The following is a 5,834-nucleotide window of genomic DNA, read 5'->3' as shown; positions in this document are numbered from 1 at the left end:
GTGCCAATGTCCATGAATTACGTGATTTTTCGTAATGATTCTGTTTGGAATCGTCGTCTCCCTGATGGGAGTCTGCATGCATCCTACAATTCCCGTACTATTGTAGCTCAATTATAATAATATTCTAAGGGACTTCCAAGTGATAAACTTTGTAATCGGGTGTTTACAAGTGCGATTTACATTTTGTTCGATAAATGAGCTGTAAAGTGCTGTGGGTGATGAGCCCATGTGTCTCAACTGTTTCGGTACATAAATCGCCACCGCTCATTATGAAACTTTGCTATCACCTAAATCGTCAGTCGTCCTCCTCCATATCCTTGCCTACATGTGAGATACGTGCAAACCACATAACAATTAAACTAAGAATTAGAGAGATGAATTTAACAGAAAGTGGGGAACGTGATATACTGTAGGTTGTTACAACATTCAATACGTAGCCTTTCCTGCCGTGCTAGCTTGGGTTTTTGTCAGCCGTTGTGCCAAGTTACCAAATTACCTTTCTTGTTGAACCACATCCGTTGCGTTATCAATCCATGGTGGAACCGCTATAGCCAGCACACGTAGCGTAACTTTAACTGAACGTTTTCGTCTGTATTTAAGGGAATATTCGATCCGCCAGTCAATACGTAGAAGAATAACTAAGAAAGAAATAGTATTGAATCAAAATTAACACCTTGTAATACAAGAACTCTGTGGACTACGAAAATTTTTCCTTGCAATTTTACTTTTTGATATATCTTTCTATGAAGTCTGTAAATGAGTGAACTAATGATTATATGTTGAAATTAAATGTTACATTGTTGCAAAAGGTTAGTCGTAAGTTAGTGTAAGTAGATATGCTGGCTGAGTCAGAGCGATACAACGCTTTCAGAAAGTGCAGTGATCTGACAGCTGCATTATCGCTGGGAACGCAAGCGAAGCAGTAGTTGAGTACGGTGCAGAGAATATTGTTGAGAGAGAAAGTTGAATAGAGTCGCAGAGCGACTTGTTGTTGTGAGATGGTCGTAACACAATGGTACTAAAGTATGTAATGGCTCGGCTAATAATTTAGGGTGGGCGGACGAAGTATATAGCATGAAAAGGGGCACAATATTACTACCGGAAGACGATGCAAATGAACACCAAGAGGACTGTGGGAATAATTTCATTCGTTGCTGAGCTACAAGCAGAAGAACCTATGCCACACACTGTCAACGAAGAATGTCCTACATCGCATCGATGACATCTCAACGTGAAGTAGAATCCAACTAATTACATGGTCAGAGATGCATACAGCTAGCAAGCGTCAGAGTTAGTTTTGTATTAGAATAATACCGAGTTATACTCAAATGTTCACCTTCAGTTTTACATATGCGAAATTATCTAATTAGGATCGCTGCTACGTATCACTGCTGATCCGAGGGAGTCCTGATGATCGAGAAACTACTGCAGTGTCTTAGAAAATAAATACTACTACTTAAAATTTCAATAATTTACAAGACTGCAATTAAGCGAAGTGGTCAAGCCTAGTAAACAGTAATTTGAAAGACAGTACATATCAGAGCAAGATACAGTAAAAGATAAGCAATAACTGCTAATCAATAGTAACAAAGGTTGAAGTTGCATGAAACCAATGAGTCAGTAAAATCATATCACGAACTTTGCCATTCTTTTAAAAACGAATATTTGCAAACTACGTAACATTAACTAACAGGTAAGTGATTATTAAATGATTAATTAAGTAATGAGTAAACATAAATAACTTTTTGAGTAGAATAGAGGACAGTAAGTATCTCCATCAGTGACGTCACGAAATCTTTGAATTTACGTGCCCGTTTCTTACTGATGAGATGTAGTTCTTCTTTGACTTTTAATACTTCCATGAGTTGCTACTTAACTGAAAGGTGTTTGTTCACTGCGACATATTACGCCAGGGCAATATTTACCAATTTTGTGCTGTTTTCGCCTTACAATAAGACCAAGCATTCTTACGTAAGTTTCTAAGTATTAACCGAGTGTAATTACACAGTAAATTTGCTCACGTAGTGAGCTGCCGACCGTTAATTTTCATCGATTCATTAATTACATTTGTAATATTTTTCGAACTTACCAACTACTGTAATCCCATCCAGTCTAATTTTATATTCCTTTACTTTAATCGAGTTTTCCTTTCTACTCATCATTGTTACTACTAGAAAACATTAGCGATTCCGTTACAACTACACCTACATTTCACGGGTTTCATTTGTTGCTAGGAGTAGATGCCTTTCTCGCGCAACAGGAACACGGTCAATTTAAGTCCTAATTAACCAGAAGTGTAGGACGTTGTTATAACCTCCTATTCAGATTAGACAATGAGGCCTTCCATTCATTCAGTCAACTCGTGCTAATGCGATGACCTTTATCTGAAATGTGGGTGTTCGCGTTGTACATCCATTTCTCCTGATAGTAGCATTTCTGTGGACAAGACTGCCTCGCCACAGGACTTCCCGCGATATTTTTTAAATTATAAATTAAACTAACTAATTTGCTTTTGTTATACAGTATTAATTTCTTGTGTTAACCGGTTTTCGGCTTGCATGGCCATCATCAGGTATTTACTGATTATTGTCACCAAAGAAGTTATAGTGTTGGCCAACGACGTTGGACAAGAAGTTAAACATGTACATTGAAGCACAAACGCACAATAAATGACATGTCAGACAGTGTGGTGTTAATGGAATGTAAAAAGTAAAAAATTGAACAGTAAATAAGTATAAAGGGAGTAAACAGGAAAAAACTAACACAATAGAGGCAAAGCATGCCTGCATAACAGTTTATAATAATAAACAAAACAAAAAAAAGAAAATTAAATTAGTACTAGACAAGGCTACAAGAGGTATGAAACTTGTGGAGTGATACATGAACCAATTAAAAGAAAGAATTATCAGTTGTAACTACAGAGTATATGAAGCACTTAAGCAATATCAGTAAGATAAATGGAAATGAATAAATGCAGGAAAATGGAGGGATGTGAGGGAATATCTCTGAAAGTGTGGTGGTACTGCATTTAAAAAAAATAAAAAGTTAACAATGTATAAATATAAAAGGAGTAAATAGGAAAACATTAAACTGTACTCAAAAACTGTGCCTATATTTAACAGTTTGCATTAAATAAATGAACTAAATCAAATGAAAACAGCATTTGAGGAGGGAGACAACATTAAGAGGTATCATAAATGGAAAGTAATACAAGTACCAATTAAAAAAAGGAATTAAAAACTGTAGCTACAGACTTTACAGATACAGAGGCAATTTCAATAATATAAAAGAACTCAGTGAGTGGAGAAAAATGGGGGATATGAAGGAACAGACAGTGTGGGAAGCAATGAAAAACTGAGATAATTGTGTGAAGTTCAGAGGGAAGGAAATATTAAGCTGTGTCTAGTCGTTTAAGATTATGTTTGGACAGTGAGCTAAATGTTTCTTAATTCCCAGCGCTTCAATTGATGCTCCTGGGAGAATACATAACACTAAGTTCCTTTATATTACTGATGCGTTAAGGACCCTTGCAGTCTCCGACCACAATATTGAGCATAGAATCGCACCAAAAGTATTGACACAGTTACATTTTAGTGGTTGTAGGCTATACGAAACATATATTTCAGAACAGAATACAGACACGTGCCACCTTACATAGGTTACAAATATGTCCAAATCACCTGTCCGTAAAGTAACATACAGTTTAATGAAAATAAACGTCGCTTTTCTGCATCCAAATAAGTATTGGCACAAGCGTATGAATTGGACAGTGTGTTCGTTTTCTTAATTGATGTTCACCTTCTAATAGCTACTGTGCATTCTGTGCATCTATAACAGCACATAAACGCTTAGGAATGCTTTGTATTAAATTCCGAGTGATATCAGTGGTAATTTTTGACCATTCCTCCAGGAGCACTTTCTTCAAGTCGTGTTATCGAACGGACGCCTTTTTCTGACTTGTATGACAAGATGAGCCCACAGATTCTCAATGGGGTTCACATCAGGGCTCTGAGGTGGTGTTAGAATCCTTCTGGGGGCATTGTACAGTAACCACTCCCGGGTTTTCACGGCGGTATGTTTTGGGTCGTTGTCTTGCTGGAAATGAAACACCCCAGTAAGGCTCAATGTCTGTGCACTAGCATGTAAATCACCTCGCAGCACGTCGATGTGTATCATATGATCCATTGTACCGTGGATTACAGCTAGATTTCCAACGCCGGACGCTACCATACAGCCCCAGACCATGATACCGCCCCCACCGTGTTTGACTGTGGGATGCATGTGTTTGATCTCGAGATGCGTATTCGGCTTGTGCCAAACTTTCTTTCTTGCAACAAATTCGAACACATTGAACTTCGATTCGTCGCTAAATGTCACAGTGTTTCAAAACTCCATCGGCTTGCTGATGCAGTCCTTGGCAAACTGCAGGCGTTTCTGCCTGTTAATTTCCGATATGTATGGCTTATTCCTGGGAGAATGTCCATGCATTTCAGCCTCATTCAACACATTTCGTATAGTTTGAACACTAGCCGTCTTGTCGGACGCTGTCTGAACAATCTCAGCAATAGGTGCTGCACTTGTAGCAGGTTCCTTCCGAGCAAGTGCGATGATACGGCGACGCTCTCGGGTTGTAAGCACTTTTGGACTTCCTGGACGACACTTATTCACTGTTGTTCCAGTCTCTTTATATTTATGAATGATAGCTCGTACCGTGTTGTAGCTAACAGAAACCTCTGCTCCCAGAATGAGATTTTCACTCTGCAGCGGAGTGTGCGCTAATATGAAACTTCCTGGCGGATTAAAACTGTGTGCCAGGCCGAGACTCGAACTCGGGACCTTTGCCTTTCGCGGGCTAATGCTCTACCAACTGAGCTACCCAAGCACTATTCATGACCCGTACTCACAGCTTCAGTTCTGCCAATACCTCGTCTACTACCTTCCAAACTACACGGAAGCTCTTCTGCGAAACTTGCCGAACTAGCACTCCTGAAAGAAAGGATATTGTGGAGACATGGCTTAGCCACAGCCTGAGGGATGTTTCCAGAATGAGGTTTTCACTCTGCAGCGGAGTGTGCGCTGATATGAAACTTTCTGGCAGATTAAAACTGTGTGCTGGCCGAGACTCGAACTCGGGACCTTTGCCTTTCGCGAGCAAGAGCTTCTGTAAAGTTTGGAAGGTAGGAGACGAGATACTGGCAGAAGTACAGCTGTGAGGACGGGGCGTGAGTCGTGCTTGGGTAGCTCAGTCGGTAGAGCACTTGCCCGTGAAAGGCAAAGGTCCCGAGTTCGAGTCTCGGCCCGGCACACAGTTTTAATCTGCCAGGAAGTTTCACCTCTGCTCCTATTTGTCGACAGCTTCTCCCTTGTGAATGGAGCAATACCAATCTCTCAAGAAACGCCACTGAATGTTCCTTCTTCTTCGGCCCCATGCTGACCACTATCGAACAACACGGCAACATATTAGTGACTGGGCCGTCAACAACACGCAGTGTCTATTGCGTCAGCAGATGGCGCTCCGGTACCTGAAAACCCAGCAATATACCAAGAAGCCACGCTCTGTGCCAATACTTTTGTGTGCAGAGGAGATACATGTTTGCCCATAACACTGCATTCCTTTGTCAATGTTAGGCACTGTGGGCAGAATTGTAATGTCTGGTATGTGAGCTAGCACTTACATGTGCTGTATACCGGAAAGTGCCGCGTTTGTAACCAGCAACGATAAATACAGGCGTGTACCAATACTTTTTGGTGTGATTGTATATGGTACATCTCCCCTACACGATCCCGTATGCATATTAGGGAAATACAGGCTACCAGTTCCAGTCTTGCAAACA

General features: G+C 40.3%; 2 non-coding genes across 2 annotated transcripts; one reads left to right on the top strand and one right to left on the bottom strand.

Moving 5' to 3' along the window:
- Nucleotides 1–4,808: 4,808 nt before the first annotated feature.
- On the bottom strand, nucleotides 4,809–4,883 carry Trnas-cga. The gene has a single exon. It is a non-coding gene; the product is annotated as a tRNA-Ser (tRNA).
- Nucleotides 4,884–5,230: 347 nt separating this feature from the next.
- Nucleotides 5,231–5,305, top strand: Trnas-uga. Its single transcript has one exon. It is a non-coding gene; the product is annotated as a tRNA-Ser (tRNA).
- Nucleotides 5,306–5,834: the final 529 nt, after the last annotated feature.

This window comes from Schistocerca piceifrons, chromosome 8, assembly GCF_021461385.2.
Source record: "Schistocerca piceifrons isolate TAMUIC-IGC-003096 chromosome 8, iqSchPice1.1, whole genome shotgun sequence".
Lineage (NCBI taxonomy): Eukaryota > Metazoa > Arthropoda > Insecta > Orthoptera > Acrididae > Schistocerca > Schistocerca piceifrons.
This window is presented reverse-complemented; position numbering and strand designations above follow the sequence as displayed.